This window comes from Pungitius pungitius, unplaced genomic scaffold (genome assembly GCF_949316345.1).
Source record: "Pungitius pungitius unplaced genomic scaffold, fPunPun2.1 scaffold_29, whole genome shotgun sequence".
In the NCBI taxonomy this organism is placed as follows: Eukaryota; Metazoa; Chordata; class Actinopteri; order Perciformes; family Gasterosteidae; genus Pungitius; species Pungitius pungitius.
Genome location: NW_026909812.1, coordinates 116,703 through 143,208, shown reverse-complemented (window position 1 = coordinate 143,208; position 26,506 = coordinate 116,703). Strand labels below are relative to the sequence as shown.

The 26,506-nt window shown below is 44.8% G+C and overlaps 56 non-coding genes and 1 pseudogene across 56 annotated transcripts; all 57 read left to right on the top strand.

Moving 5' to 3' along the window:
• The first annotated feature begins 194 nt into the window (after positions 1 to 194).
• Positions 195 to 313, top strand: LOC134111247 (5S ribosomal RNA). The gene has a single exon (XR_009944630.1). It is a non-coding gene; the product is annotated as a 5S ribosomal RNA (ribosomal RNA).
• Positions 314 to 652: 339 nt separating this feature from the next.
• On the top strand, positions 653 to 771 carry LOC134111625 (5S ribosomal RNA). Its single transcript, XR_009944969.1, has one exon. It is a non-coding gene; the product is annotated as a 5S ribosomal RNA (ribosomal RNA).
• Positions 772 to 1,115: 344 nt separating this feature from the next.
• On the top strand, positions 1,116 to 1,234 carry LOC134111246 (5S ribosomal RNA). The gene has a single exon (XR_009944629.1). It is a non-coding gene; the product is annotated as a 5S ribosomal RNA (ribosomal RNA).
• Positions 1,235 to 1,573: 339 nt separating this feature from the next.
• Positions 1,574 to 1,692, top strand: LOC134111624 (5S ribosomal RNA). The gene has a single exon (XR_009944968.1). It is a non-coding gene; the product is annotated as a 5S ribosomal RNA (ribosomal RNA).
• A 344-nt stretch (positions 1,693 to 2,036) lies between these two features.
• LOC134111245 (5S ribosomal RNA) lies at positions 2,037 to 2,155 on the top strand. Its single transcript, XR_009944628.1, has one exon. It is a non-coding gene; the product is annotated as a 5S ribosomal RNA (ribosomal RNA).
• Positions 2,156 to 2,494: 339 nt separating this feature from the next.
• LOC134111623 (5S ribosomal RNA) lies at positions 2,495 to 2,613 on the top strand. Its single transcript, XR_009944967.1, has one exon. It is a non-coding gene; the product is annotated as a 5S ribosomal RNA (ribosomal RNA).
• Positions 2,614 to 2,957: 344 nt separating this feature from the next.
• On the top strand, positions 2,958 to 3,076 carry LOC134111244 (5S ribosomal RNA). The gene has a single exon (XR_009944627.1). It is a non-coding gene; the product is annotated as a 5S ribosomal RNA (ribosomal RNA).
• Positions 3,077 to 3,420: 344 nt separating this feature from the next.
• LOC134111243 (5S ribosomal RNA) lies at positions 3,421 to 3,539 on the top strand. The gene has a single exon (XR_009944626.1). It is a non-coding gene; the product is annotated as a 5S ribosomal RNA (ribosomal RNA).
• Positions 3,540 to 3,878: 339 nt separating this feature from the next.
• On the top strand, positions 3,879 to 3,997 carry LOC134111622 (5S ribosomal RNA). The gene has a single exon (XR_009944966.1). It is a non-coding gene; the product is annotated as a 5S ribosomal RNA (ribosomal RNA).
• Positions 3,998 to 4,341: 344 nt separating this feature from the next.
• Positions 4,342 to 4,460, top strand: LOC134111242 (5S ribosomal RNA). The gene has a single exon (XR_009944625.1). It is a non-coding gene; the product is annotated as a 5S ribosomal RNA (ribosomal RNA).
• A 339-nt stretch (positions 4,461 to 4,799) lies between these two features.
• On the top strand, positions 4,800 to 4,918 carry LOC134111621 (5S ribosomal RNA). The gene has a single exon (XR_009944965.1). It is a non-coding gene; the product is annotated as a 5S ribosomal RNA (ribosomal RNA).
• Positions 4,919 to 5,262: 344 nt separating this feature from the next.
• On the top strand, positions 5,263 to 5,381 carry LOC134111240 (5S ribosomal RNA). The gene has a single exon (XR_009944623.1). It is a non-coding gene; the product is annotated as a 5S ribosomal RNA (ribosomal RNA).
• A 339-nt stretch (positions 5,382 to 5,720) lies between these two features.
• LOC134111395 (5S ribosomal RNA) lies at positions 5,721 to 5,839 on the top strand. Its single transcript, XR_009944778.1, has one exon. It is a non-coding gene; the product is annotated as a 5S ribosomal RNA (ribosomal RNA).
• A 344-nt stretch (positions 5,840 to 6,183) lies between these two features.
• LOC134111239 (5S ribosomal RNA) lies at positions 6,184 to 6,302 on the top strand. Its single transcript, XR_009944622.1, has one exon. It is a non-coding gene; the product is annotated as a 5S ribosomal RNA (ribosomal RNA).
• Positions 6,303 to 6,641: 339 nt separating this feature from the next.
• Positions 6,642 to 6,760, top strand: LOC134111619 (5S ribosomal RNA). The gene has a single exon (XR_009944963.1). It is a non-coding gene; the product is annotated as a 5S ribosomal RNA (ribosomal RNA).
• A 344-nt stretch (positions 6,761 to 7,104) lies between these two features.
• Positions 7,105 to 7,223, top strand: LOC134111238 (5S ribosomal RNA). The gene has a single exon (XR_009944621.1). It is a non-coding gene; the product is annotated as a 5S ribosomal RNA (ribosomal RNA).
• A 339-nt stretch (positions 7,224 to 7,562) lies between these two features.
• LOC134111618 (5S ribosomal RNA) lies at positions 7,563 to 7,681 on the top strand. Its single transcript, XR_009944962.1, has one exon. It is a non-coding gene; the product is annotated as a 5S ribosomal RNA (ribosomal RNA).
• A 344-nt stretch (positions 7,682 to 8,025) lies between these two features.
• On the top strand, positions 8,026 to 8,144 carry LOC134111237 (5S ribosomal RNA). The gene has a single exon (XR_009944620.1). It is a non-coding gene; the product is annotated as a 5S ribosomal RNA (ribosomal RNA).
• Positions 8,145 to 8,483: 339 nt separating this feature from the next.
• Positions 8,484 to 8,602, top strand: LOC134111394 (5S ribosomal RNA). Its single transcript, XR_009944777.1, has one exon. It is a non-coding gene; the product is annotated as a 5S ribosomal RNA (ribosomal RNA).
• Positions 8,603 to 8,946: 344 nt separating this feature from the next.
• LOC134111236 (5S ribosomal RNA) lies at positions 8,947 to 9,065 on the top strand. Its single transcript, XR_009944619.1, has one exon. It is a non-coding gene; the product is annotated as a 5S ribosomal RNA (ribosomal RNA).
• A 339-nt stretch (positions 9,066 to 9,404) lies between these two features.
• Positions 9,405 to 9,523, top strand: LOC134111617 (5S ribosomal RNA). The gene has a single exon (XR_009944961.1). It is a non-coding gene; the product is annotated as a 5S ribosomal RNA (ribosomal RNA).
• A 344-nt stretch (positions 9,524 to 9,867) lies between these two features.
• On the top strand, positions 9,868 to 9,986 carry LOC134111235 (5S ribosomal RNA). The gene has a single exon (XR_009944618.1). It is a non-coding gene; the product is annotated as a 5S ribosomal RNA (ribosomal RNA).
• Positions 9,987 to 10,325: 339 nt separating this feature from the next.
• Positions 10,326 to 10,444, top strand: LOC134111616 (5S ribosomal RNA). Its single transcript, XR_009944960.1, has one exon. It is a non-coding gene; the product is annotated as a 5S ribosomal RNA (ribosomal RNA).
• Positions 10,445 to 10,788: 344 nt separating this feature from the next.
• Positions 10,789 to 10,907, top strand: LOC134111434 (5S ribosomal RNA). Its single transcript, XR_009944817.1, has one exon. It is a non-coding gene; the product is annotated as a 5S ribosomal RNA (ribosomal RNA).
• Positions 10,908 to 11,251: 344 nt separating this feature from the next.
• On the top strand, positions 11,252 to 11,370 carry LOC134111453 (5S ribosomal RNA; annotated as a pseudogene).
• Positions 11,371 to 11,709: 339 nt separating this feature from the next.
• Positions 11,710 to 11,828, top strand: LOC134111615 (5S ribosomal RNA). Its single transcript, XR_009944959.1, has one exon. It is a non-coding gene; the product is annotated as a 5S ribosomal RNA (ribosomal RNA).
• A 344-nt stretch (positions 11,829 to 12,172) lies between these two features.
• On the top strand, positions 12,173 to 12,291 carry LOC134111234 (5S ribosomal RNA). Its single transcript, XR_009944617.1, has one exon. It is a non-coding gene; the product is annotated as a 5S ribosomal RNA (ribosomal RNA).
• Positions 12,292 to 12,630: 339 nt separating this feature from the next.
• Positions 12,631 to 12,749, top strand: LOC134111614 (5S ribosomal RNA). Its single transcript, XR_009944958.1, has one exon. It is a non-coding gene; the product is annotated as a 5S ribosomal RNA (ribosomal RNA).
• A 344-nt stretch (positions 12,750 to 13,093) lies between these two features.
• LOC134111233 (5S ribosomal RNA) lies at positions 13,094 to 13,212 on the top strand. Its single transcript, XR_009944616.1, has one exon. It is a non-coding gene; the product is annotated as a 5S ribosomal RNA (ribosomal RNA).
• A 344-nt stretch (positions 13,213 to 13,556) lies between these two features.
• LOC134111232 (5S ribosomal RNA) lies at positions 13,557 to 13,675 on the top strand. Its single transcript, XR_009944615.1, has one exon. It is a non-coding gene; the product is annotated as a 5S ribosomal RNA (ribosomal RNA).
• A 339-nt stretch (positions 13,676 to 14,014) lies between these two features.
• On the top strand, positions 14,015 to 14,133 carry LOC134111613 (5S ribosomal RNA). The gene has a single exon (XR_009944957.1). It is a non-coding gene; the product is annotated as a 5S ribosomal RNA (ribosomal RNA).
• Positions 14,134 to 14,477: 344 nt separating this feature from the next.
• Positions 14,478 to 14,596, top strand: LOC134111231 (5S ribosomal RNA). The gene has a single exon (XR_009944614.1). It is a non-coding gene; the product is annotated as a 5S ribosomal RNA (ribosomal RNA).
• Positions 14,597 to 14,935: 339 nt separating this feature from the next.
• LOC134111200 (5S ribosomal RNA) lies at positions 14,936 to 15,054 on the top strand. The gene has a single exon (XR_009944582.1). It is a non-coding gene; the product is annotated as a 5S ribosomal RNA (ribosomal RNA).
• Positions 15,055 to 15,398: 344 nt separating this feature from the next.
• LOC134111229 (5S ribosomal RNA) lies at positions 15,399 to 15,517 on the top strand. The gene has a single exon (XR_009944612.1). It is a non-coding gene; the product is annotated as a 5S ribosomal RNA (ribosomal RNA).
• Positions 15,518 to 15,861: 344 nt separating this feature from the next.
• Positions 15,862 to 15,980, top strand: LOC134111228 (5S ribosomal RNA). Its single transcript, XR_009944611.1, has one exon. It is a non-coding gene; the product is annotated as a 5S ribosomal RNA (ribosomal RNA).
• Positions 15,981 to 16,319: 339 nt separating this feature from the next.
• On the top strand, positions 16,320 to 16,438 carry LOC134111612 (5S ribosomal RNA). The gene has a single exon (XR_009944956.1). It is a non-coding gene; the product is annotated as a 5S ribosomal RNA (ribosomal RNA).
• A 344-nt stretch (positions 16,439 to 16,782) lies between these two features.
• Positions 16,783 to 16,901, top strand: LOC134111227 (5S ribosomal RNA). The gene has a single exon (XR_009944610.1). It is a non-coding gene; the product is annotated as a 5S ribosomal RNA (ribosomal RNA).
• Positions 16,902 to 17,245: 344 nt separating this feature from the next.
• On the top strand, positions 17,246 to 17,364 carry LOC134111226 (5S ribosomal RNA). The gene has a single exon (XR_009944608.1). It is a non-coding gene; the product is annotated as a 5S ribosomal RNA (ribosomal RNA).
• Positions 17,365 to 17,703: 339 nt separating this feature from the next.
• LOC134111611 (5S ribosomal RNA) lies at positions 17,704 to 17,822 on the top strand. The gene has a single exon (XR_009944955.1). It is a non-coding gene; the product is annotated as a 5S ribosomal RNA (ribosomal RNA).
• A 344-nt stretch (positions 17,823 to 18,166) lies between these two features.
• LOC134111225 (5S ribosomal RNA) lies at positions 18,167 to 18,285 on the top strand. The gene has a single exon (XR_009944607.1). It is a non-coding gene; the product is annotated as a 5S ribosomal RNA (ribosomal RNA).
• A 339-nt stretch (positions 18,286 to 18,624) lies between these two features.
• LOC134111199 (5S ribosomal RNA) lies at positions 18,625 to 18,743 on the top strand. The gene has a single exon (XR_009944581.1). It is a non-coding gene; the product is annotated as a 5S ribosomal RNA (ribosomal RNA).
• A 344-nt stretch (positions 18,744 to 19,087) lies between these two features.
• On the top strand, positions 19,088 to 19,206 carry LOC134111224 (5S ribosomal RNA). Its single transcript, XR_009944606.1, has one exon. It is a non-coding gene; the product is annotated as a 5S ribosomal RNA (ribosomal RNA).
• A 339-nt stretch (positions 19,207 to 19,545) lies between these two features.
• LOC134111610 (5S ribosomal RNA) lies at positions 19,546 to 19,664 on the top strand. The gene has a single exon (XR_009944954.1). It is a non-coding gene; the product is annotated as a 5S ribosomal RNA (ribosomal RNA).
• Positions 19,665 to 20,008: 344 nt separating this feature from the next.
• LOC134111223 (5S ribosomal RNA) lies at positions 20,009 to 20,127 on the top strand. Its single transcript, XR_009944605.1, has one exon. It is a non-coding gene; the product is annotated as a 5S ribosomal RNA (ribosomal RNA).
• A 344-nt stretch (positions 20,128 to 20,471) lies between these two features.
• On the top strand, positions 20,472 to 20,590 carry LOC134111222 (5S ribosomal RNA). The gene has a single exon (XR_009944604.1). It is a non-coding gene; the product is annotated as a 5S ribosomal RNA (ribosomal RNA).
• Positions 20,591 to 20,929: 339 nt separating this feature from the next.
• On the top strand, positions 20,930 to 21,048 carry LOC134111197 (5S ribosomal RNA). The gene has a single exon (XR_009944579.1). It is a non-coding gene; the product is annotated as a 5S ribosomal RNA (ribosomal RNA).
• A 344-nt stretch (positions 21,049 to 21,392) lies between these two features.
• Positions 21,393 to 21,511, top strand: LOC134111221 (5S ribosomal RNA). The gene has a single exon (XR_009944603.1). It is a non-coding gene; the product is annotated as a 5S ribosomal RNA (ribosomal RNA).
• Positions 21,512 to 21,908: 397 nt separating this feature from the next.
• Positions 21,909 to 22,027, top strand: LOC134111608 (5S ribosomal RNA). The gene has a single exon (XR_009944952.1). It is a non-coding gene; the product is annotated as a 5S ribosomal RNA (ribosomal RNA).
• A 339-nt stretch (positions 22,028 to 22,366) lies between these two features.
• Positions 22,367 to 22,485, top strand: LOC134111607 (5S ribosomal RNA). The gene has a single exon (XR_009944951.1). It is a non-coding gene; the product is annotated as a 5S ribosomal RNA (ribosomal RNA).
• A 394-nt stretch (positions 22,486 to 22,879) lies between these two features.
• LOC134111606 (5S ribosomal RNA) lies at positions 22,880 to 22,998 on the top strand. Its single transcript, XR_009944950.1, has one exon. It is a non-coding gene; the product is annotated as a 5S ribosomal RNA (ribosomal RNA).
• Positions 22,999 to 23,392: 394 nt separating this feature from the next.
• On the top strand, positions 23,393 to 23,511 carry LOC134111605 (5S ribosomal RNA). The gene has a single exon (XR_009944949.1). It is a non-coding gene; the product is annotated as a 5S ribosomal RNA (ribosomal RNA).
• A 339-nt stretch (positions 23,512 to 23,850) lies between these two features.
• Positions 23,851 to 23,969, top strand: LOC134111604 (5S ribosomal RNA). Its single transcript, XR_009944948.1, has one exon. It is a non-coding gene; the product is annotated as a 5S ribosomal RNA (ribosomal RNA).
• A 344-nt stretch (positions 23,970 to 24,313) lies between these two features.
• On the top strand, positions 24,314 to 24,432 carry LOC134111220 (5S ribosomal RNA). Its single transcript, XR_009944602.1, has one exon. It is a non-coding gene; the product is annotated as a 5S ribosomal RNA (ribosomal RNA).
• Positions 24,433 to 24,771: 339 nt separating this feature from the next.
• LOC134111196 (5S ribosomal RNA) lies at positions 24,772 to 24,890 on the top strand. Its single transcript, XR_009944578.1, has one exon. It is a non-coding gene; the product is annotated as a 5S ribosomal RNA (ribosomal RNA).
• Positions 24,891 to 25,234: 344 nt separating this feature from the next.
• Positions 25,235 to 25,353, top strand: LOC134111218 (5S ribosomal RNA). Its single transcript, XR_009944600.1, has one exon. It is a non-coding gene; the product is annotated as a 5S ribosomal RNA (ribosomal RNA).
• A 339-nt stretch (positions 25,354 to 25,692) lies between these two features.
• LOC134111603 (5S ribosomal RNA) lies at positions 25,693 to 25,811 on the top strand. Its single transcript, XR_009944947.1, has one exon. It is a non-coding gene; the product is annotated as a 5S ribosomal RNA (ribosomal RNA).
• A 344-nt stretch (positions 25,812 to 26,155) lies between these two features.
• On the top strand, positions 26,156 to 26,274 carry LOC134111217 (5S ribosomal RNA). The gene has a single exon (XR_009944599.1). It is a non-coding gene; the product is annotated as a 5S ribosomal RNA (ribosomal RNA).
• The last annotated feature ends 232 nt before the right edge of the window (positions 26,275 to 26,506 follow it).

The following is a 26,506-nucleotide window of genomic DNA, read 5'->3' as shown; positions in this document are numbered from 1 at the left end:
CTGTTGTTTGTAATTTAGCCGTTGAAATACAGGTGCTAACCCAACATGTTAGAATTGCCAGTGAAGAAAAGTAAAGTTACCTTCAGGCTTTAGGAACCTCTCTTGCCAATGCTAACAACTGCTTCAATTTTAGAAAAAGAAACTTCTGATTATCTTTGACACGTTTTAAAGGATTAGGAAAAAGATGAAAAGCAGCTTACGTCCATACCTCTCTGGTTCCGCCCGATCTCGTCTGATCTCGGAAGCTAAGCAGAGCAGGGCCTGGTTAGTACCTGGATGGAAGACCGCCTGGGAATCCCAGGTGCCGTAAGCTTTTTCACTTCTCTCTCTGAAAGCCGCCCAGCGCCGTAGATTGTACACCTACACAATTGTAAAAAAAAATTCACATTGTAGAAGAGATGCAATAGGAAGAAGATGAAAGGTGGCTTACGTCCATACCATCGTCAGGCCATTTGAGGTGGCGGGGACTGCAATGGCCATTCACCGATTGGCTGGGACTCCTGGGCGGGTCTTCTCTAGTCCATCCAATTTTCGGCATGGGATGTCACAGCCTTCTTTGCATACCCTTATTTAACCCACACAAAGATGCCAACGGCTGGCGTGTCATAATTCATTGACGCATTATAAAGGATTAGGAAAAAGATAAAAAGCAGCTTACGGCCATACCTCTCTGGTTCCGCCCGATCTCGTCTGATCTCGGAAGCTAAGCAGAGCAGGGCCTGGTTAGTACCTGGATGGAAGACCGCCTGGGAATCCCAGGTGCCGTAAGCTTTTTCACTTCTCTCTCCGAAAGCCGCCGAGCGCCGCAGATTGTACACCTGTTTTAACGTTGGATATGAAAGGAAATTAGACAATATTATCCAAAATGATTCCGTTTCATGATTGCTAAATTAGTGTTGGTCAACATTTACGATTGGCATACTGTTGTTTGTAATTTAGCCGTTGAAATACAGGTGCTAACCCAACATGTTAGAATTGCCAGTGAAGAAAAGTAAAGTTACCTTCAGGCTTTAGGAACCTCTCTTGCCAATGCTAAGAACTGCTTCAATTTTAGAAAAAGAAACTTCTGATTATCTTTGACACGTTTTAAAGGATTAGGAAAAAGATGAAAAACAGCTTACGTCCATACCTCTCTGGTTCCGCCCGATCTCGTCTGATCTCGGAAGCTAAGCAGAGCAGGGCCTGGTTAGTACCTGGATGGAAGACCGCCTGGGAATCCCAGGTGCCGTAAGCTTTTTCACTTCTCTCTCCGAAAGCCGCCCAGCGCCGTAAATTGTACACCTACACAATTGTAAAAAAAATTTCACATGGTAGAAGAGATGCAATAGGAAGAAGATGAAAGGTGGCTTACGTCCGTACCATCGTCAGGCCATTTGAGGTGGCGGGGACTGCAATGGCCATTCACCGATTGGCTGGGACCCCTGGGCGGGTCTTCTCTAGTCCATCCAATTTTCGGCATGGGATGTCACAGCCTTCTTTGCATACCCTTATTTAACCCACACAAAGATGCCAACGGCTGGCGTGTCATAATTCATTGACGCATTATAAAGGATTAGGAAAAAGATAAAAAGCAGCTTACGGCCATACCTCTCTGGTTCCGCCCGATCTCGTCTGATCTCGGAAGCTAAGCAGAGCAGGGCCTGGTTAGTACCTGGATGGAAGACCGCCTGGGAATCCCAGGTGCCGTAAGCTTTTTCACTTCTCTCTCCGAAAGCCGCCGAGCGCCGCAGATTGTACACCTGTTTTAACGTTGGATATGAAAGGAAATTAGACAATATTATCCAAAATGATTCCGTTTCATGATTGCTAAATTAGTGTTGGTCAACATTTACGATTGGCATACTGTTGTTTGTAATTTAGCCGTTGAAATACAGGTGCTAACCCAACATGTTAGAATTGCCAGTGAAGAAAAGTAAAGTTACCTTCAGGCTTTAGGAACCTCTCTTGCCAATGCTAACAACTGCTTCAATTTTAGAAAAAGAAACTTCTGATTATCTTTGACACGTTTTAAAGGATTAGGAAAAAGATGAAAAGCAGCTTACGTCCATACCTCTCTGGTTCCGCCCGATCTCGTCTGATCTCGGAAGCTAAGCAGAGCAGGGCCTGGTTAGTACCTGGATGGAAGACCGCCTGGGAATCCCAGGTGCCGTAAGCTTTTTCACTTCTCTCTCTGAAAGCCGCCCAGCGCCGTAGATTGTACACCTACACAATTGTAAAAAAAATTTCACATTGTAGAAGAGATGCAATAGGAAGAAGATGAAAGGTGGCTTACGTCCGTACCATCGTCAGGCCATTTGAGGTGGCGGGGACTGCAATGGCCATTCACCGATTGGCTGGGACTCCTGGGCGGGTCTTCTCTAGTCCATCCAATTTTCGGCATGGGATGTCACAGCCTTCTTTGCATACCCTTATTTAACCCACACAAAGATGCCAACGGCTGGCGTGTCATAATTCATTGACGCATTATAAAGGATTAGGAAAAAGATAAAAAGCAGCTTACGGCCATACCTCTCTGGTTCCGCCCGATCTCGTCTGATCTCGGAAGCTAAGCAGAGCAGGGCCTGGTTAGTACCTGGATGGAAGACCGCCTGGGAATCCCAGGTGCCGTAAGCTTTTTCACTTCTCTCTCCGAAAGCCGCCGAGCGCCGCAGATTGTACACCTGTTTTAACGTTGGATATGAAAGGAAATTAGACAATATTATCCAAAATGATTCCGTTTCATGATTGCTAAATTAGTGTTGGTCAACATTTACGATTGGCATACTGTTGTTTGTAATTTAGCCGTTGAAATACAGGTGCTAACCCAACATGTTAGAATTGCCAGTGAAGAAAAGTAAAGTTACCTTCAGGCTTTAGGAACCTCTCTTGCCAATGCTAACAACTGCTTCAATTTTAGAAAAAGAAACTTCTGATTATCTTTGACACGTTTTAAAGGATTAGGAAAAAGATGAAAAGCAGCTTACGTCCATACCTCTCTGGTTCCGCCCGATCTCGTCTGATCTCGGAAGCTAAGCAGAGCAGGGCCTGGTTAGTACCTGGATGGAAGACCGCCTGGGAATCCCAGGTGCCGTAAGCTTTTTCACTTCTCTCTCCGAAAGCCGCCGAGCGCCGCAGATTGTACACCTGTTTTAACGTTGGATATGAAAGGAAATTAGACAATATTATCCAAAATCATTCCGTTTCATGATTGCTAAATTAGTGTTGGTCAACATTTACGATTGGCATACTGTTGTTTGTAATTTAGCCGTTGAAATACAGGTGCTAACCCAACATGTTAGAATTGCCAGTGAAGAAAAGTAAAGTTACCTTCAGGCTTTAGGAACCTCTCTTGCCAATGCTAAGAACTGCTTCAATTTTAGAAAAAGAAAGTTCTGATTATCTTTGACACGTTTTAAAGGATTAGGAAAAAGATGAAAAGCAGCTTACGTCCATACCTCTCTGGTTCCGCCCGATCTCGTCTGATCTCGGAAGCTAAGCAGAGCAGGGCCTGGTTAGTACCTGGATGGAAGACCGCCTGGGAATCCCAGGTGCCGTAAGCTTTTTCACTTCTCTCTCTGAAAGCCGCCCAGCGCCGTAGATTGTACACCTACACAATTGTAAAAAAAATTTCACATTGTAGAAGAGATGCAATAGGAAGAAGATGAAAGGTGGCTTACGTCCGTACCATCGTCAGGCCATTTGAGGTGGCGGGGACTGCAATGGCCATTCACCGATTGGCTGGGACTCCTGGGCGGGTCTTCTCTAGTCCATCCAATTTTCGGCATGGGATGTCACAGCCTTCTTTGCATACCCTTATTTAACCCACACAAAGATGCCAACGGCTGGCGTGTCATAATTCATTGACGCATTATAAAGGATTAGGAAAAAGATAAAAAGCAGCTTACGGCCATACCTCTCTGGTTCCGCCCGATCTCGTCTGATCTCGGAAGCTAAGCAGAGCAGGGCCTGGTTAGTACCTGGATGGAAGACCGCCTGGGAATCCCAGGTGCCGTAAGCTTTTTCACTTCTCTCTCCGAAAGCCGCCGAGCGCCGCAGATTGTACACCTGTTTTAACGTTGGATATGAAAGGAAATTAGACAATATTATCCAAAATGATTCCGTTTCATGATTGCTAAATTAGTGTTGGTCAACATTTACGATTGGCATACTGTTGTTTGTAATTTAGCCGTTGAAATACAGGTGCTAACCCAACATGTTAGAATTGCCAGTGAAGAAAAGTAAAGTTACCTTCAGGCTTTAGGAACCTCTCTTGCCAATGCTAACAACTGCTTCAATTTTAGAAAAAGAAACTTCTGATTATCTTTGACACGTTTTAAAGGATTAGGAAAAAGATGAAAAGCAGCTTACGTCCATACCTCTCTGGTTCCGCCCGATCTCGTCTGATCTCGGAAGCTAAGCAGAGCAGGGCCTGGTTAGTACCTGGATGGAAGACCGCCTGGGAATCCCAGGTGCCGTAAGCTTTTTCACTTCTCTCTCTGAAAGCCGCCCAGCGCCGTAGATTGTACACCTACACAATTGTAAAAAAAAATTCACATTGTAGAAGAGATGCAATAGGAAGAAGATGAAAGGTGGCTTACGTCCATACCATCGTCAGGCCATTTGAGGTGGCGGGGACTGCAATGGCCATTCACCGATTGGCTGGGACTCCTGGGCGGGTCTTCTCTAGTCCATCCAATTTTCGGCATGGGATGTCACAGCCTTCTTTGCATACCCTTATTTAACCCACACAAAGATGCCAACGGCTGGCGTGTCATAATTCATTGACGCATTATAAAGGATTAGGAAAAAGATAAAAAGCAGCTTACGGCCATACCTCTCTGGTTCCGCCCGATCTCGTCTGATCTCGGAAGCTAAGCAGAGCAGGGCCTGGTTAGTACCTGGATGGAAGACCGCCTGGGAATCCCAGGTGCCGTAAGCTTTTTCACTTCTCTCTCCGAAAGCCGCCGAGCGCCGCAGATTGTACACCTGTTTTAACGTTGGATATGAAAGGAAATTAGACAATATTATCCAAAATGATTCCGTTTCATGATTGCTAAATTAGTGTTGGTCAACATTTACGATTGGCATACTGTTGTTTGTAATTTAGCCGTTGAAATACAGGTGCTAACCCAACATGTTAGAATTGCCAGTGAAGAAAAGTAAAGTTACCTTCAGGCTTTAGGAACCTCTCTTGCCAATGCTAAGAACTGCTTCAATTTTAGAAAAAGAAACTTCTGATTATCTTTGACACGTTTTAAAGGATTAGGAAAAAGATGAAAAACAGCTTACGTCCATACCTCTCTGGTTCCGCCCGATCTCGTCTGATCTCGGAAGCTAAGCAGAGCAGGGCCTGGTTAGTACCTGGATGGAAGACCGCCTGGGAATCCCAGGTGCCGTAAGCTTTTTCACTTCTCTCTCCGAAAGCCGCCCAGCGCCGTAAATTGTACACCTACACAATTGTAAAAAAAATTTCACATGGTAGAAGAGATGCAATAGGAAGAAGATGAAAGGTGGCTTACGTCCGTACCATCGTCAGGCCATTTGAGGTGGCGGGGACTGCAATGGCCATTCACCGATTGGCTGGGACCCCTGGGCGGGTCTTCTCTAGTCCATCCAATTTTCGGCATGGGATGTCACAGCCTTCTTTGCATACCCTTATTTAACCCACACAAAGATGCCAACGGCTGGCGTGTCATAATTCATTGACGCATTATAAAGGATTAGGAAAAAGATAAAAAGCAGCTTACGGCCATACCTCTCTGGTTCCGCCCGATCTCGTCTGATCTCGGAAGCTAAGCAGAGCAGGGCCTGGTTAGTACCTGGATGAAAGACCGCCTGGGAATCCCAGGTGCCGTAAGCTTTTTCACTTCTCTCTCCGAAAGCCGCCGAGCGCCGCAGATTGTACACCTGTTTTAACGTTGGATATGAAAGGAAATTAGACAATATTATCCAAAATCATTCCGTTTCATGATTGCTAAATTAGTGTTGGTCAACATTTACGATTGGCATACTGTTGTTTGTAATTTAGCCGTTGAAATACAGGTGCTAACCCAACATGTTAGAATTGCCAGTGAAGAAAAGTAAAGTTACCTTCAGGCTTTAGGAACCTCTCTTGCCAATGCTAAGAACTGCTTCAATTTTAGAAAAAGAAAGTTCTGATTATCTTTGACACGTTTTAAAGGATTAGGAAAAAGATGAAAAGCAGCTTACGTCCATACCTCTCTGGTTCCGCCCGATCTCGTCTGATCTCGGAAGCTAAGCAGAGCAGGGCCTGGTTAGTACCTGGATGGAAGACCGCCTGGGAATCCCAGGTGCCGTAAGCTTTTTCACTTCTCTCTCTGAAAGCCGCCCAGCGCCGTAGATTGTACACCTACACAATTGTAAAAAAAATTTCACATTGTAGAAGAGATGCAATAGGAAGAAGATGAAAGGTGGCTTACGTCCGTACCATCGTCAGGCCATTTGAGGTGGCGGGGACTGCAATGGCCATTCACCGATTGGCTGGGACTCCTGGGCGGGTCTTCTCTAGTCCATCCAATTTTCGGCATGGGATGTCACAGCCTTCTTTGCATACCCTTATTTAACCCACACAAAGATGCCAACGGCTGGCGTGTCATAATTCATTGACGCATTATAAAGGATTAGGAAAAAGATAAAAAGCAGCTTACGGCCATACCTCTCTGGTTCCGCCCGATCTCGTCTGATCTCGGAAGCTAAGCAGAGCAGGGCCTGGTTAGTACCTGGATGGAAGACCGCCTGGGAATCCCAGGTGCCGTAAGCTTTTTCACTTCTCTCTCCGAAAGCCGCCGAGCGCCGCAGATTGTACACCTGTTTTAACGTTGGATATGAAAGGAAATTAGACAATATTATCCAAAATGATTCCGTTTCATGATTGCTAAATTAGTGTTGGTCAACATTTACGATTGGCATACTGTTGTTTGTAATTTAGCCGTTGAAATACAGGTGCTAACCCAACATGTTAGAATTGCCAGTGAAGAAAAGTAAAGTTACCTTCAGGCTTTAGGAACCTCTCTTGCCAATGCTAACAACTGCTTCAATTTTAGAAAAAGAAACTTCTGATTATCTTTGACACGTTTTAAAGGATTAGGAAAAAGATGAAAAGCAGCTTACGTCCATACCTCTCTGGTTCCGCCCGATCTCGTCTGATCTCGGAAGCTAAGCAGAGCAGGGCCTGGTTAGTACCTGGATGGAAGACCGCCTGGGAATCCCAGGTGCCGTAAGCTTTTTCACTTCTCTCTCTGAAAGCCGCCCAGCGCCGTAGATTGTACACCTACACAATTGTAAAAAAAAATTCACATTGTAGAAGAGATGCAATAGGAAGAAGATGAAAGGTGGCTTACGTCCATACCATCGTCAGGCCATTTGAGGTGGCGGGGACTGCAATGGCCATTCACCGATTGGCTGGGACTCCTGGGCGGGTCTTCTCTAGTCCATCCAATTTTCGGCATGGGATGTCACAGCCTTCTTTGCATACCCTTATTTAACCCACACAAAGATGCCAACGGCTGGCGTGTCATAATTCATTGACGCATTATAAAGGATTAGGAAAAAGATAAAAAGCAGCTTACGGCCATACCTCTCTGGTTCCGCCCGATCTCGTCTGATCTCGGAAGCTAAGCAGAGCAGGGCCTGGTTAGTACCTGGATGGAAGACCGCCTGGGAATCCCAGGTGCCGTAAGCTTTTTCACTTCTCTCTCCGAAAGCCGCCGAGCGCCGCAGATTGTACACCTGTTTTAACGTTGGATATGAAAGGAAATTAGACAATATTATCCAAAATGATTCCGTTTCATGATTGCTAAATTAGTGTTGGTCAACATTTACGATTGGCATACTGTTGTTTGTAATTTAGCCGTTGAAATACAGGTGCTAACCCAACATGTTAGAATTGCCAGTGAAGAAAAGTAAAGTTACCTTCAGGCTTTAGGAACCTCTCTTGCCAATGCTAACAACTGCTTCAATTTTAGAAAAAGAAACTTCTGATTATCTTTGACACGTTTTAAAGGATTAGGAAAAAGATGAAAAGCAGCTTACGTCCATACCTCTCTGGTTCCGCCCGATCTCGTCTGATCTCGGAAGCTAAGCAGAGCAGGGCCTGGTTAGTACCTGGATGGAAGACCGCCTGGGAATCCCAGGTGCCGTAAGCTTTTTCACTTCTCTCTCTGAAAGCCGCCCAGCGCCGTAGATTGTACACCTACACAATTGTAAAAAAAAATTCACATTGTAGAAGAGATGCAATAGGAAGAAGATGAAAGGTGGCTTACGTCCATACCATCGTCAGGCCATTTGAGGTGGCGGGGACTGCAATGGCCATTCACCGATTGGCTGGGACTCCTGGGCGGGTCTTCTCTAGTCCATCCAATTTTCGGCATGGGATGTCACAGCCTTCTTTGCATACCCTTATTTAACCCACACAAAGATGCCAACGGCTGGCGTGTCATAATTCATTGACGCATTATAAAGGATTAGGAAAAAGATAAAAAGCAGCTTACGGCCATACCTCTCTGGTTCCGCCCGATCTCGTCTGATCTCGGAAGCTAAGCAGAGCAGGGCCTGGTTAGTACCTGGATGAAAGACCGCCTGGGAATCCCAGGTGCCGTAAGCTTTTTCACTTCTCTCTCCGAAAGCCGCCGAGCGCCGCAGATTGTACACCTGTTTTAACGTTGGATATGAAAGGAAATTAGACAATATTATCCAAAATGATTCCGTTTCATGATTGCTAAATTAGTGTTGGTCAACATTTACGATTGGCATACTGTTGTTTGTAATTTAGCCGTTGAAATACAGGTGCTAACCCAACATGTTAGAATTGCCAGTGAAGAAAAGTAAAGTTACCTTCAGGCTTTAGGAACCTCTCTTGCCAATGCTAAGAACTGCTTCAATTTTAGAAAAAGAAACTTCTGATTATCTTTGACACGTTTTAAAGGATTAGGAAAAAGATGAAAAACAGCTTACGTCCATACCTCTCTGGTTCCGCCCGATCTCGTCTGATCTCGGAAGCTAAGCAGAGCAGGGCCTGGTTAGTACCTGGATGGAAGACCGCCTGGGAATCCCAGGTGCCGTAAGCTTTTTCACTTCTCTCTCCGAAAGCCGCCCAGCGCCGTAAATTGTACACCTACACAATTGTAAAAAAAATTTCACATGGTAGAAGAGATGCAATAGGAAGAAGATGAAAGGTGGCTTACGTCCGTACCATCGTCAGGCCATTTGAGGTGGCGGGGACTGCAATGGCCATTCACCGATTGGCTGGGACCCCTGGGCGGGTCTTCTCTAGTCCATCCAATTTTCGGCATGGGATGTCACAGCCTTCTTTGCATACCCTTATTTAACCCACACAAAGATGCCAACGGCTGGCGTGTCATAATTCATTGACGCATTATAAAGGATTAGGAAAAAGATAAAAAGCAGCTTACGGCCATACCTCTCTGGTTCCGCCCGATCTCGTCTGATCTCGGAAGCTAAGCAGAGCAGGGCCTGGTTAGTACCTGGATGGAAGACCGCCTGGGAATCCCAGGTGCCGTAAGCTTTTTCACTTCTCTCTCCGAAAGCCGCCGAGCGCCGCAGATTGTACACCTGTTTTAACGTTGGATATGAAAGGAAATTAGACAATATTATCCAAAATGATTCCGTTTCATGATTGCTAAATTAGTGTTGGTCAACATTTACGATTGGCATACTGTTGTTTGTAATTTAGCCGTTGAAATACAGGTGCTAACCCAACATGTTAGAATTGCCAGTGAAGAAAAGTAAAGTTACCTTCAGGCTTTAGGAACCTCTCTTGCCAATGCTAACAACTGCTTCAATTTTAGAAAAAGAAACTTCTGATTATCTTTGACACGTTTTAAAGGATTAGGAAAAAGATGAAAAGCAGCTTACGTCCATACCTCTCTGGTTCCGCCCGATCTCGTCTGATCTCGGAAGCTAAGCAGAGCAGGGCCTGGTTAGTACCTGGATGGAAGACCGCCTGGGAATCCCAGGTGCCGTAAGCTTTTTCACTTCTCTCTCTGAAAGCCGCCCAGCGCCGTAGATTGTACACCTACACAATTGTAAAAAAAAATTCACATTGTAGAAGAGATGCAATAGGAAGAAGATGAAAGGTGGCTTACGTCCGTACCATCGTCAGGCCATTTGAGGTGGCGGGGACTGCAATGGCCATTCACCGATTGGCTGGGACTCCTGGGCGGGTCTTCTCTAGTCCATCCAATTTTCGGCATGGGATGTCACAGCCTTCTTTGCATACCCTTATTTAACCCACACAAAGATGCCAACGGCTGGCGTGTCATAATTCATTGACGCATTATAAAGGATTAGGAAAAAGATAAAAAGCAGCTTACGGCCATACCTCTCTGGTTCCGCCCGATCTCGTCTGATCTCGGAAGCTAAGCAGAGCAGGGCCTGGTTAGTACCTGGATGGAAGACCGCCTGGGAATCCCAGGTGCCGTAAGCTTTTTCACTTCTCTCTCCGAAAGCCGCCGAGCGCCGCAGATTGTACACCTGTTTTAACGTTGGATATGAAAGGAAATTAGACAATATTATCCAAAATGATTCCGTTTCATGATTGCTAAATTAGTGTTGGTCAACATTTACGATTGGCATACTGTTGTTTGTAATTTAGCCGTTGAAATACAGGTGCTAACCCAACATGTTAGAATTGCCAGTGAAGAAAAGTAAAGTTACCTTCAGGCTTTAGGAACCTCTCTTGCCAATGCTAACAACTGCTTCAATTTTAGAAAAAGAAACTTCTGATTATCTTTGACACGTTTTAAAGGATTAGGAAAAAGATGAAAAGCAGCTTACGTCCATACCTCTCTGGTTCCGCCCGATCTCGTCTGATCTCAGAAGCTAAGCAGAGCAGGGCCTGGTTAGTACCTGGATGGAAGACCGCCTGGGAATCCCAGGTGCCGTAAGCTTTTTCACTTCTCTCTCCGAAAGCCGCCGAGCGCCGCAGATTGTACACCTGTTTTAACGTTGGATATGAAAGGAAATTAGACAATATTATCCAAAATGATTCCGTTTCATGATTGCTAAATTAGTGTTGGTCAACATTTACGATTGGCATACTGTTGTTTGTAATTTAGCCGTTGAAATACAGGTGCTAACCCAACATGTTAGAATTGCCAGTGAAGAAAAGTAAAGTTACCTTCAGGCTTTAGGAACCTCTCTTGCCAATGCTAAGAACTGCTTCAATTTTAGAAAAAGAAACTTCTGATTATCTTTGACACGTTTTAAAGGATTAGGAAAAAGATGAAAAGCAGCTTACGTCCATACCTCTCTGGTTCCGCCCAAACTCGTCTGATCTCGGAAGCTAAGCAGAGCAGGGCCTGGTTAGTACCTGGATGGAAGACCGCCTGGGAATCCCAGGTGCCGTAAGCTTTTTCACTTCTCTCTCTGAAAGCCGCCCAGCGCCGTAGATTGTACACCTACACAATTGTAAAAAAAAATTCACATTGTAGAAGAGATGCAATAGGAAGAAGATGAAAGGTGGCTTACGTCCATACCATCGTCAGGCCATTTGAGGTGGCGGGGACTGCAATGGCCATTCACCGATTGGCTGGGACTCCTGGGCGGGTCTTCTCTAGTCCATCCAATTTTCGGCATGGGATGTCACAGCCTTCTTTGCATACCCTTATTTAACCCACACAAAGATGCCAACGGCTGGCGTGTCATAATTCATTGACGCATTATAAAGGATTAGGAAAAAGATAAAAAGCAGCTTACGGCCATACCTCTCTGGTTCCGCCCGATCTCGTCTGATCTCGGAAGCTAAGCAGAGCAGGGCCTGGTTAGTACCTGGATGGAAGACCGCCTGGGAATCCCAGGTGCCGTAAGCTTTTTCACTTCTCTCTCCGAAAGCCGCCGAGCGCCGCAGATTGTACACCTGTTTTAACGTTGGATATGAAAGGAAATTAGACAATATTATCCAAAATGATTCCGTTTCATGATTGCTAAATTAGTGTTGGTCAACATTTACGATTGGCATACTGTTGTTTGTAATTTAGCCGTTGAAATACAGGTGCTAACCCAACATGTTAGAATTGCCAGTGAAGAAAAGTAAAGTTACCTTCAGGCTTTAGGAACCTCTCTTGCCAATGCTAACAACTGCTTCAATTTTAGAAAAAGAAACTTCTGATTATCTTTGACACGTTTTAAAGGATTAGGAAAAAGATGAAAAGCAGCTTACGTCCATACCTCTCTGGTTCCGCCCGATCTCGTCTGATCTCGGAAGCTAAGCAGAGCAGGGCCTGGTTAGTACCTGGATGGAAGACCGCCTGGGAATCCCAGGTGCCGTAAGCTTTTTCACTTCTCTCTCTGAAAGCCGCCCAGCGCCGTAGATTGTACACCTACACAATTGTAAAAAAAATTTCACATTGTAGAAGAGATGCAATAGGAAGAAGATGAAAGGTGGCTTACGTCCGTACCATCGTCAGGCCATTTGAGGTGGCGGGGACTGCAATGGCCATTCACCGATTGGCTGGGACTCCTGGGCGGGTCTTCTCTAGTCCATCCAATTTTCGGCATGGGATGTCACAGCCTTCTTTGCATACCCTTATTTAACCCACACAAAGATGCCAACGGCTGGCGTGTCATAATTCATTGACGCATTATAAAGGATTAGGAAAAAGATAAAAAGCAGCTTACGGCCATACCTCTCTGGTTCCGCCCGATCTCGTCTGATCTCGGAAGCTAAGCAGAGCAGGGCCTGGTTAGTACCTGGATGGAAGACCGCCTGGGAATCCCAGGTGCCGTAAGCTTTTTCACTTCTCTCTCCGAAAGCCGCCGAGCGCCGCAGATTGTACACCTGTTTTAACGTTGGATATGAAAGGAAATTAGACAATATTATCCAAAATGATTCCGTTTCATGATTGCTAAATTAGTGTTGGTCAACATTTACGATTGGCATACTGTTGTTTGTAATTTAGCCGTTGAAATACAGGTGCTAACCCAACATGTTAGAATTGCCAGTGAAGAAAAGTAAAGTTACCTTCAGGCTTTAGGAACCTCTCTTGCCAATGCTAACAACTGCTTCAATTTTAGAAAAAGAAACTTCTGATTATCTTTGACACGTTTTAAAGGATTAGGAAAAAGATGAAAAGCAGCTTACGTCCATACCTCTCTGGTTCCGCCCGATCTCGTCTGATCTCGGAAGCTAAGCAGAGCAGGGCCTGGTTAGTACCTGGATGGAAGACCGCCTGGGAATCCCAGGTGCCGTAAGCTTTTTCACTTCTCTCTCCGAAAGCCGCCGAGCGCCGCAGATTGTACACCTGTTTTAACGTTGGATATGAAAGGAAATTAGACAATATTATCCAAAATCATTCCGTTTCATGATTGCTAAATTAGTGTTGGTCAACATTTACGATTGGCATACTGTTGTTTGTAATTTAGCCGTTGAAATACAGGTGCTAACCCAACATGTTAGAATTGCCAGTGAAGAAAAGTAAAGTTACCTTCAGGCTTTAGGAACCTCTCTTGCCAATGCTAAGAACTGCTTCAATTTTAGAAAAAGAAACTTCTGATTATCTTTGACACGTTTTAAAGGATTAGGAAAAAGATGAAAAGCAGCTTACGTCCATACCTCTCTGGTTCCGCCCGATCTCGTCTGATCTCGGAAGCTAAGCAGAGCAGGGCCTGGTTAGTACCTGGATGGAAGACCGCCTGGGAATCCCAGGTGCCGTAAGCTTTTTCACTTCTCTCTCTGAAAGCCGCCCAGCGCCGTAGATTGTACACCTACACAATTGTAAAAAAAAATTCACATTGTAGAAGAGATGCAATAGGAAGAAGATGAAAGGTGGCTTACGTCCATACCATCGTCAGGCCATTTGAGGTGGCGGGGACTGCAATGGCCATTCACCGATTGGCTGGGACTCCTGGGCGGGTCTTCTCTAGTCCATCCAATTTTCGGCATGGGATGTCACAGCCTTCTTTGCATACCCTTATTTAACCCACACAAAGATGCCAACGGCTGGCGTGTCATAATTCATTGACGCATTATAAAGGATTAGGAAAAAGATAAAAAGCAGCTTACGGCCATACCTCTCTGGTTCCGCCCGATCTCGTCTGATCTCGGAAGCTAAGCAGAGCAGGGCCTGGTTAGTACCTGGATGGAAGACCGCCTGGGAATCCCAGGTGCCGTAAGCTTTTTCACTTCTCTCTCCGAAAGCCGCCGAGCGCCGCAGATTGTACACCTGTTTTAACGTTGGATATGAAAGGAAATTAGACAATATTATCCAAAATCATTCCGTTTCATGATTGCTAAATTAGTGTTGGTCAACATTTACGATTGGCATACTGTTGTTTGTAATTTAGCCGTTGAAATACAGGTGCTAACCCAACATGTTAGAATTGCCAGTGAAGAAAAGTAAAGTTACCTTCAGGCTTTAGGAACCTCTCTTGCCAATGCTAAGAACTGCTTCAATTTTAGAAAAAGAAACTTCTGATTATCTTTGACACGTTTTAAAGGATTAGGAAAAAGATGAAAAGCAGCTTACGTCCATACCTCTCTGGTTCCGCCCGATCTCGTCTGATCTCGGAAGCTAAGCAGAGCAGGGCCTGGTTAGTACCTGGATGGAAGACCGCCTGGGAATCCCAGGTGCCGTAAGCTTTTTCACTTCTCTCTCCGAAAGCCGCCCAGCGCCGTAAATTGTACACCTACACAATTGTAAAAAAAATTTCACATGGTAGAAGAGATGCAATAGGAAGAAGATGAAAGGTGGCTTACGTCCGTACCATCGTCAGGCCATTTGAGGTGGCGGGGACTGCAATGGCCATTCACCGATTGGCTGGGACTCCTGGGCGGGTCTTCTCTAGTCCATCCAATTTTCGGCATGGGATGTCACAGCCTTCTTTGCATACCCTTATTTAACCCACACAAAGATGCCAACGGCTGGCGTGTCATAATTCATTGACGCATTATAAAGGATTAGGAAAAAGATAAAAAGCAGCTTACGGCCATACCTCTCTGGTTCCGCCCGATCTCGTCTGATCTCGGAAGCTAAGCAGAGCAGGGCCTGGTTAGTACCTGGATGGAAGACCGCCTGGGAATCCCAGGTGCCGTAAGATTTTTCACTTCTCTCTCCGAAAGCCGCCGAGCGCCGCAGATTGTACACCTGTTTTAACGTTGGATATGAAAGGAAATTAGACAATATTATCCGAAATGATTCCGTTTCATGATTGCTAAATTAGTGTTGGTCAACATTTACGATTGGCATACTGTTGTTTGTAATTTAGCCGTTGAAATACAGGTGCTAACCCAACATGTTAGAATTGCCAGTGAAGAAAAGTAAAGTTACCTTCAGGCTTTAGGAACCTCTCTTGCCAATGCTAAGAACTGCTTCAATTTTAGAAAAAGAAACTTCTGATTATCTTTGACACGTTTTAAAGGATTAGGAAAAAGATGAAAAGCAGCTTACGTCCATACCTCTCTGGTTCCGCCCGATCTCGTCTGATCTCGGAAGCTAAGCAGAGCAGGGCCTGGTTAGTACCTGGATGGAAGACCGCCTGGGAATCCCAGGTGCCGTAAGCTTTTTCACTTCTCTCTCCGAAAGCCGCCGAGCGCCGCAGATTGTACACCTGTTTTAACGTTGGATATGAAAGGAAATTAGACAATATTATCCAAAATGATTCCGTTTCATGATTGCTAAATTAGTGTTGGTCAACATTTACGATTGGCATACTGTTGTTTGTAATTTAGCCGTTGAAATACAGGTGCTAACCCAACATGTTAGAATTGCCAGTGAAGAAAAGTAAAGTTACCTTCAGGCTTTAGGAACCTCTCTTGCCAATGCTAACAACTGCTTCAATTTTAGAAAAAGAAACTTCTGATTATCTTTGACACGTTTTAAAGGATTAGGAAAAAGATGAAAAGCAGCTTACGTCCATACCTCTCTGGTTCCGCCCGATCTCGTCTGATCTCGGAAGCTAAGCAGAGCAGGGCCTGGTTAGTACCTGGATGGAAGACCGCCTGGGAATCCCAGGTGCCGTAAGCTTTTTCACTTCTCTCTCTGAAAGCCGCCCAGCGCCGTAGATTGTACACCTACACAATTGTAAAAAAAATTTCACATTGTAGAAGAGATGCAATAGGAAGAAGATGAAAGGTGGCTTACGTCCGTACCATCGTCAGGCCATTTGAGGTGGCGGGGACTGCAATGGCCATTCACCGATTGGCTGGGACTCCTGGGCGGGTCTTCTCTAGTCCATCCAATTTTCGGCATGGGATGTCACAGCCTTCTTTGCATACCCTTATTTAACCCACACAAAGATGCCAACGGCTGGCGTGTCATAATTCATTGACGCATTATAAAGGATTAGGAAAAAGATAAAAAGCAGCTTACGGCCATACCTCTCTGGTTCCGCCCGATCTCGTCTGATCTCGGAAGCTAAGCAGAGCAGGGCCTGGTTAGTACCTGGATGGAAGACCGCCTGGGAATCCCAGGTGCCGTAAGCTTTTTCACTTCTCTCTCCGAAAGCCGCCGAGCGCCGCAGATTGTACACCTGTTTTAACGTTGGATATGAAAGGAAATTAGACAATATTATCCAAAATGATTCCGTTTCATGATTGCTAAATTAGTGTTGGTCAACATTTACGATTGGCATACTGTTGTTTGTAATTTAGCCGTTGAAATACAGGTGCTAACCCAACATGTTAGAATTGCCAGTGAAGAAAAGTAAAGTTACCTTCAGGCTTTAGGAACCTCTCTTGCCAATGCTAACAACTGCTTCAATTTTAGAAAAAGAAACTTCTGATTATCTTTGACACGTTTTAAAGGATTAGGAAAAAGATGAAAAGCAGCTTACGTCCATACCTCTCTGGTTCCGCCCGATCTCGTCTGATCTCGGAAGCTAAGCAGAGCAGGGCCTGGTTAGTACCTGGATGGAAGACCGCCTGGGAATCCCAGGTGCCGTAAGCTTTTTCACTTCTCTCTCCGAAAGCCGCCGAGCGCCGCAGATTGTACACCTGTTTTAACGTTGGATATGAAAGGAAATTAGACAATATTATCCAAAATCATTCCGTTTCATGATTGCTAAATTAGTGTTGGTCAACATTTACGATTGGCATACTGTTGTTTGTAATTTAGCCGTTGAAATACAGGTGCTAACCCAACATGTTAGAATTGCCAGTGAAGAAAAGTAAAGTTACCTTCAGGCTTTAGGAACCTCTCTTGCCAATGCTAAGAACTGCTTCAATTTTAGAAAAAGAAACTTCTGATTATCTTTGACACGTTTTAAAGGATTAGGAAAAAGATGAAAAGCAGCTTACGTCCATACCTCTCTGGTTCCGCCCGATCTCGTCTGATCTCGGAAGCTAAGCAGAGCAGGGCCTGGTTAGTACCTGGATGGAAGACCGCCTGGGAATCCCAGGTGCCGTAAGCTTTTTCACTTCTCTCTCTGAAAGCCGCCCAGCGCCGTAGATTGTACACCTACACAATTGTAAAAAAAAATTCACATTGTAGAAGAGATGCAATAGGAAGAAGATGAAAGGTGGCTTACGTCCATACCATCGTCAGGCCATTTGAGGTGGCGGGGACTGCAATGGCCATTCACCGATTGGCTGGGACTCCTGGGCGGGTCTTCTCTAGTCCATCCAATTTTCGGCATGGGATGTCACAGCCTTCTTTGCATACCCTTATTTAACCCACACAAAGATGCCAACGGCTGGCGTGTCATAATTCATTGACGCATTATAAAGGATTAGGAAAAAGATAAAAAGCAGCTTACGGCCATACCTCTCTGGTTCCGCCCGATCTCGTCTGATCTCGGAAGCTAAGCAGAGCAGGGCCTGGTTAGTACCTGGATGGAAGACCGCCTGGGAATCCCAGGTGCCGTAAGCTTTTTCACTTCTCTCTCCGAAAGCCGCCGAGCGCCGCAGATTGTACACCTGTTTTAACGTTGGATATGAAAGGAAATTAGACAATATTATCCAAAATCATTCCGTTTCATGATTGCTAAATTAGTGTTGGTCAACATTTACGATTGGCATACTGTTGTTTGTAATTTAGCCGTTGAAATACAGGTGCTAACCCAACATGTTAGAATTGCCAGTGAAGAAAAGTAAAGTTACCTTCAGGCTTTAGGAACCTCTCTTGCCAATGCTAAGAACTGCTTCAATTTTAGAAAAAGAAACTTCTGATTATCTTTGACACGTTTTAAAGGATTAGGAAAAAGATGAAAAGCAGCTTACGTCCATACCTCTCTGGTTCCGCCCGATCTCGTCTGATCTCGGAAGCTAAGCAGAGCAGGGCCTGGTTAGTACCTGGATGGAAGACCGCCTGGGAATCCCAGGTGCCGTAAGCTTTTTCACTTCTCTCTCCGAAAGCCGCCCAGCGCCGTAAATTGTACACCTACACAATTGTAAAAAAAATTTCACATGGTAGAAGAGATGCAATAGGAAGAAGATGAAAGGTGGCTTACGTCCGTACCATCGTCAGGCCATTTGAGGTGGCGGGGACTGCAATGGCCATTCACCGATTGGCTGGGACTCCTGGGCGGGTCTTCTCTAGTCCATCCAATTTTCGGCATGGGATGTCACAGCCTTCTTTGCATACCCTTATTTAACCCACACAAAGATGCCAACGGCTGGCGTGTCATAATTCATTGACGCATTATAAAGGATTAGGAAAAAGATAAAAAGCAGCTTACGGCCATACCTCTCTGGTTCCGCCCGATCTCGTCTGATCTCGGAAGCTAAGCAGAGCAGGGCCTGGTTAGTACCTGGATGGAAGACCGCCTGGGAATCCCAGGTGCCGTAAGATTTTTCACTTCTCTCTCCGAAAGCCGCCGAGCGCCGCAGATTGTACACCTGTTTTAACGTTGGATATGAAAGGAAATTAGACAATATTATCCGAAATGATTCCGTTTCATGATTGCTAAATTAGTGTTGGTCAACATTTACGATTGGCATACTGTTGTTTGTAATTTAGCCGTTGAAATACAGGTGCTAACCCAACATGTTAGAATTGCCAGTGAAGAAAAGTAAAGTTACCTTCAGGCTTTAGGAACCTCTCTTGCCAATGCTAAGAACTGCTTCAATTTTAGAAAAAGAAACTTCTGATTATCTTTGACACGTTTTAAAGGATTAGGAAAAAGATGAAAAGCAGCTTACGTCCATACCTCTCTGGTTCCGCCCGATCTCGTCTGATCTCGGAAGCTAAGCAGAGCAGGGCCTGGTTAGTACCTGGATGGAAGACCGCCTGGGAATCCCAGGTGCCGTAAGCTTTTTCACTTCTCTCTCCGAAAGCCGCCCAGCGCCGTAAATTGTACACCTACACAATTGTAAAAAAAATTTCACATGGTAGAAGAGATGCAATAGGAAGAAGATGAAAGGTGGCTTACGTCCGTACCATCGTCAGGCCATTTGAGGTGGCGGGGACTGCAATGGCCATTCACCGATTGGCTGGGACCCCTGGGCGGGTCTTCTCTAGTCCATCCAATTTTCGGCATGGGATGTCACAGCCTTCTTTGCATACCCTTATTTAACCCACACAAAGATGCCAACGGCTGGCGTGTCATAATTCATTGACGCATTATAAAGGATTAGGAAAAAGATAAAAAGCAGCTTACGGCCATACCTCTCTGGTTCCGCCCGATCTCGTCTGATCTCGGAAGCTAAGCAGAGCAGGGCCTGGTTAGTACCTGGATGGAAGACCGCCTGGGAATCCCAGGTGCCGTAAGCTTTTTCACTTCTCTCTCCGAAAGCCGCCGAGCGCCGCAGATTGTACACCTGTTTTAACGTTGGATATGAAAGGAAATTAGACAATATTATCCAAAATGATTCCGTTTCATGATTGCTAAATTAGTGTTGGTCAACATTTACGATTGGCATACTGTTGTTTGTAATTTAGCCGTTGAAATACAGGTGCTAACCCAACATGTTAGAATTGCCAGTGAAGAAAAGTAAAGTTACCTTCAGGCTTTAGGAACCTCTCTTGCCAATGCTAACAACTGCTTCAATTTTAGAAAAAGAAACTTCTGATTATCTTTGACACGTTTTAAAGGATTAGGAAAAAGATGAAAAGCAGCTTACGTCCATACCTCTCTGGTTCCGCCCGATCTCGTCTGATCTCGGAAGCTAAGCAGAGCAGGGCCTGGTTAGTACCTGGATGGAAGACCGCCTGGGAATCCCAGGTGCCGTAAGCTTTTTCACTTCTCTCTCCGAAAGCCGCCGAGCGCCGCAGATTGTACACCTGTTTTAACGTTGGATATGAAAGGAAATTAGACAATATTATCCAAAATCATTCCGTTTCATGATTGCTAAATTAGTGTTGGTCAACATTTACGATTGGCATACTGTTGTTTGTAATTTAGCCGTTGAAATACAGGTGCTAACCCAACATGTTAGAATTGCCAGTGAAGAAAAGTAAAGTTACCTTCAGGCTTTAGGAACCTCTCTTGCCAATGCTAAGAACTGCTTCAATTTTAGAAAAAGAAACTTCTGATTATCTTTGACACGTTTTAAAGGATTAGGAAAAAGATGAAAAGCAGCTTACGTCCATACCTCTCTGGTTCCGCCCGATCTCGTCTGATCTCGGAAGCTAAGCAGAGCAGGGCCTGGTTAGTACCTGGATGGAAGACCGCCTGGGAATCCCAGGTGCCGTAAGCTTTTTCACTTCTCTCTCTGAAAGCCGCCCAGCGCCGTAGATTGTACACCTACACAATTGTAAAAAAAAATTCACATTGTAGAAGAGATGCAATAGGAAGAAGATGAAAGGTGGCTTACGTCCGTACCATCGTCAGGCCATTTGAGGTGGCGGGGACTGCAATGGCCATTCACCGATTGGCTGGGACTCCTGGGCGGGTCTTCTCTAGTCCATCCAATTTTCGGCATGGGATGTCACAGCCTTCTTTGCATACCCTTATTTAACCCACACAAAGATGCCAACGGCTGGCGTGTCATAATTCATTGACGCATTATAAAGGATTAGGAAAAAGATAAAAAGCAGCTTACGGCCATACCTCTCTGGTTCCGCCCGATCTCGTCTGATCTCGGAAGCTAAGCAGAGCAGGGCCTGGTTAGTACCTGGATGGAAGACCGCCTGGGAATCCCAGGTGCCGTAAGATTTTTCACTTCTCTCTCCGAAAGCCGCCGAGCGCCGCAGATTGTACACCTGTTTTAACGTTGGATATGAAAGGAAATTAGACAATATTATCCGAAATGATTCCGTTTCATGATTGCTAAATTAGTGTTGGTCAACATTTACGATTGGCATACTGTTGTTTGTAATTTAGCCGTTGAAATACAGGTGCTAACCCAACATGTTAGAATTGCCAGTGAAGAAAAGTAAAGTTACCTTCAGGCTTTAGGAACCTCTCTTGCCAATGCTAAGAACTGCTTCAATTTTAGAAAAAGAAACTTCTGATTATCTTTGACACGTTTTAAAGGATTAGGAAAAAGATGAAAAGCAGCTTACGTCCATACCTCTCTGGTTCCGCCCGATCTCGTCTGATCTCGGAAGCTAAGCAGAGCAGGGCCTGGTTAGTACCTGGATGGAAGACCGCCTGGGAATCCCAGGTGCCGTAAGCTTTTTCACTTCTCTCTCCGAAAGCCGCCCAGCGCCGTAAATTGTACACCTACACAATTGTAAAAAAAATTTCACATGGTAGAAGAGATGCATGTTTATTGTTGTTTTAACGTTGGATATGAAAGGCATTTAGACAATATTATCAAACATGATTCCGTTTCATGGTTGCTAAATTAGTGTTGATCAACATTTAACAATTGGCATACTTTTGTTTGTAATTTAGCCGTTGAAATACAGGTGCTAACCAAACATGTTAGATTTACCAGTGAAGAAAAGTAAAGTTCCCTTCAGGTTTTAGGAACCTCTCTTGCCAATGCTAAGAACTGCTTCAATTTTAGAAAAAGAAACTTCTGATTATCTTTGACACGTTTTAAAGGATTAGGAAAAAGATGAAAAGCAGCTTACGGCCATACCTCTCTGGTTCCGCCCGATCTCGTCTGATCTCGGAAGCTAAGCAGAGCAGGGCCTGGTTAGTACCTGGATGGAAGACCGCCTGGGAATCCCAGGTGCCGTAAGCTTTTTCACTTCTCTCTCTGAAAGCCGCCCAGCGCCGTAGCTTGTACACCTACACAATTGTAAAAAGTTGATCACATTGTAGAAGAGATGCAATAGGAAGAAGATGAAAGGTGGCTTACGTCCATACCATCGTCAGGCCATTTGAGGTGGCGGGGACTGCAATGGCCATCCACCGATTGGCTGGGACTCCTGGGCGGGTCTTCTCTAGTCCATCCAATTTTTGCCATAGGATGTCACAGCCTTCTTTGCATACCCTTATTTAACCCACAAAAAGATGCCAACGGCAGGCGTGACATAATTTTTTGACGCATTATAAAGGATTAGGAAAAAGATAAAAAGCAGCTTACGGCCATACCTCTCTGGTTCCGCCCGATCTCGTCTGATCTCGGAAGCTAAGCAGAGCAGGGCCTGGTTAGTACCTGGATGGAAGACCGCCTGGGAATCCCAGGTGCCGTAAGCTTTTTCACTTCTCTCTGAAAGCTGCAGAGCGCCGCAGATTGTACACCTACAAATTACAAAAAGTATATCACATTGTTGAAGAGATGCATGTTTATTGTTGTTTTAACGTTGGATATGAAAGGAAATTAGACAATATTATCCAAAATGATTCCGTTTCATGATTGCTAAATTGGTGTTGATCAACATTTTATGATTGGCATACTATTGTTTGTAATTTAGCCGTTGAAATACAGGTGCTAACCAAACATGTTAGATTTACCAGTGAAGAAAAGTAAAGTTCCCTTCAGGTTTTAGGAACCTCTCTTGCCAATGCTAAGAACTGCTTCAATTTTAGAAAAAGAAACTTCTGATTATCTTTGACACGTTTTAAAGGATTAGGAAAAAGATGAAAAGCAGCTTACGGCCATACCTCTCTGGTTCCGCCCGATCTCGTCTGATCTCGGAAGCTAAGCAGAGCAGGGCCTGGTTAGTACCTGGATGGAAGACCGCCTGGGAATCCCAGGTGCCGTAAGCTTTTTCACTTCTCTCTGAAAGCTGCAGAGCGCCGCAGATTGTACACCTACAAATTACAAAAAGTATATCACATTGTTGAAGAGATGCATGTTTATTGTTGTTTTAACGTTGGATATGAAAGGCATTTAGACAATATTATCAAACATGATTCCGTTTCATGGTTGCTAAATTAGTGTTGATCAACATTTAACAATTGGCATACTTTTGTTTGTAATTTAGCCGTTGAAATACAGGTGCTAACCAAACATGTTAGATTTACCAGTGAAGAAAAGTAAAGTTCCCTTTAGGTTTTAGGAACCTCTCTTGCCAATGCTAAGAACTGCTTCAATTTTAGAAAAAGAAACTTCTGATTATCTTTGACACGTTTTAAAGGATTAGGAAAAAGATGAAAAGCAGCTTACGGCCATACCTCTCTGGTTCCGCCCGATCTCGTCTGATCTCGGAAGCTAAGCAGAGCAGGGCCTGGTTAGTACCTGGATGGAAGACCGCCTGGGAATCCCAGGTGCCGTAAGCTTTTTCACTTCTCTCTCTGAAAGCCGCCCAGCGCCGTAGATTGTACACCTACACAATTGTAAAAAAAAATTCACATTGTAGAAGAGATGCAATAGGAAGAAGATGAAAGGTGGCTTACGTCCATACCATCGTCAGGCCATTTGAGGTGGCGGGGACTGCAATGGCCATTCACCGATTGGCTGGGACTCCTGGGCGGGTCTTCTCTAGTCCATCCAATTTTCGGCATGGGATGTCACAGCCTTCTTTGCATACCCTTATTTAACCCACACAAAGATGCCAACGGCTGGCGTGTCATAATTCATTGACGCATTATAAAGGATTAGGAAAAAGATAAAAAGCAGCTTACGGCCATACCTCTCTGGTTCCGCCCGATCTCGTCTGATCTCGGAAGCTAAGCAGAGCAGGGCCTGGTTAGTACCTGGATGGAAGACCGCCTGGGAATCCCAGGTGCCGTAAGCTTTTTCACTTCTCTCTCCGAAAGCCGCCGAGCGCCGCAGATTGTACACCTGTTTTAACGTTGGATATGAAAGGAAATTAGACAATATTATCCAAAATGATTCCGTTTCATGATTGCTAAATTAGTGTTGGTCAACATTTACGATTGGCATACTGTTGTTTGTAATTTAGCCGTTGAAATACAGGTGCTAACCCAACATGTTAGAATTGCCAGTGAAGAAAAGTAAAGTTACCTTCAGGCTTTAGGAACCTCTCTTGCCAATGCTAAGAACTGCTTCAATTTTAGAAAAAGAAACTTCTGATTATCTTTGACACGTTTTAAAGGATTAGGAAAAAGATGAAAAACAGCTTACGTCCATACCTCTCTGGTTCCGCCCGATCTCGTCTGATCTCGGAAGCTAAGCAGAGCAGGGCCTGGTTAGTACCTGGATGGAAGACCGCCTGGGAATCCCAGGTGCCGTAAGCTTTTTCACTTCTCTCTCCGAAAGCCGCCCAGCGCCGTAAATTGTACACCTACACAATTGTAAAAAAAATTTCACATGGTAGAAGAGATGCAATAGGAAGAAGATGAAAGGTGGCTTACGTCCGTACCATCGTCAGGCCATTTGAGGTGGCGGGGACTGCAATGGCCATTCACCGATTGGCTGGGACTCCTGGGCGGGTCTTCTCTAGTCCATCCAATTTTCGGCATGGGATGTCACAGCCTTCTTTGCATACCCTTATTTAACCCACACAAAGATGCCAACGGCTGGCGTGTCATAATTCATTGACGCATTATAAAGGATTAGGAAAAAGATAAAAAGCAGCTTACGGCCATACCTCTCTGGTTCCGCCCGATCTCGTCTGATCTCGGAAGCTAAGCAGAGCAGGGCCTGGTTAGTACCTGGATGGAAGACCGCCTGGGAATCCCAGGTGCCGTAAGATTTTTCACTTCTCTCTCCGAAAGCCGCCGAGCGCCGCAGATTGTACACCTGTTTTAACGTTGGATATGAAAGGAAATTAGACAATATTATCCGAAATGATTCCGTTTCATGATTGCTAAATTAGTGTTGGTCAACATTTACGATTGGCATACTGTTGTTTGTAATTTAGCCGTTGAAATACAGGTGCTAACCCAACATGTTAGAATTGCCAGTGAAGAAAAGTAAAGTTACCTTCAGGCTTTAGGAACCTCTCTTGCCAATGCTAAGAACTGCTTCAATTTTAGAAAAAGAAACTTCTGATTATCTTTGACACGTTTTAAAGGATTAGGAAAAAGATGAAAAGCAGCTTACGTCCATACCTCTCTGGTTCCGCCCGATCTCGTCTGATCTCGGAAGCTAAGCAGAGCAGGGCCTGGTTAGTACCTGGATGGAAGACCGCCTGGGAATCCCAGGTGCCGTAAGCTTTTTCACTTCTCTCTCCGAAAGCCGCCCAGCGCCGTAAATTGTACACCTACACAATTGTAAAAAAAATTTCACATGGTAGAAGAGATGCAATAGGAAGAAGATGAAAGGTGGCTTACGTCCGTACCATCGTCAGGCCATTTGAGGTGGCGGGGACTGCAATGGCCATTCACCGATTGGCTGGGACCCCTGGGCGGGTCTTCTCTAGTCCATCCAATTTTCGGCATGGGATGTCACAGCCTTCTTTGCATACCCTTATTTAACCCACACAAAGATGCCAACGGCTGGCGTGTCATAATTCATTGACGCATTATAAAGGATTAGGAAAAAGATAAAAAGCAGCTTACGGCCATACCTCTCTGGTTCCGCCCGATCTCGTCTGATCTCGGAAGCTAAGCAGAGCAGGGCCTGGTTAGTACCTGGATGGAAGACCGCCTGGGAATCCCAGGTGCCGTAAGCTTTTTCACTTCTCTCTCCGAAAGCCGCCGAGCGCCGCAGATTGTACACCTGTTTTAACGTTGGATATGAAAGGAAATTAGACAATATTATCCAAAATGATTCCGTTTCATGATTGCTAAATTAGTGTTGGTCAACATTTACGATTGGCATACTGTTGTTTGTAATTTAGCCGTTGAAATACAGGTGCTAACCCAACATGTTAGAATTGCCAGTGAAGAAAAGTAAAGTTACCTTCAGGCTTTAGGAACCTCTCTTGCCAATGCTAACAACTGCTTCAATTTTAGAAAAAGAAACTTCTGATTATCTTTGACACGTTTTAAAGGATTAGGAAAAAGATGAAAAGCAGCTTACGTCCATACCTCTCTGGTTCCGCCCGATCTCGTCTGATCTCGGAAGCTAAGCAGAGCAGGGCCTGGTTAGTACCTGGATGGAAGACCGCCTGGGAATCCCAGGTGCCGTAAGCTTTTTCACTTCTCTCTCCGAAAGCCGCCGAGCGCCGCAGATTGTACACCTGTTTTAACGTTGGATATGAAAGGAAATTAGACAATATTATCCAAAATCATTCCGTTTCATGATTGCTAAATTAGTGTTGGTCAACATTTACGATTGGCATACTGTTGTTTGTAATTTAGCCGTTGAAATACAGGTGCTAACCCAACATGTTAGAATTGCCAGTGAAGAAAAGTAAAGTTACCT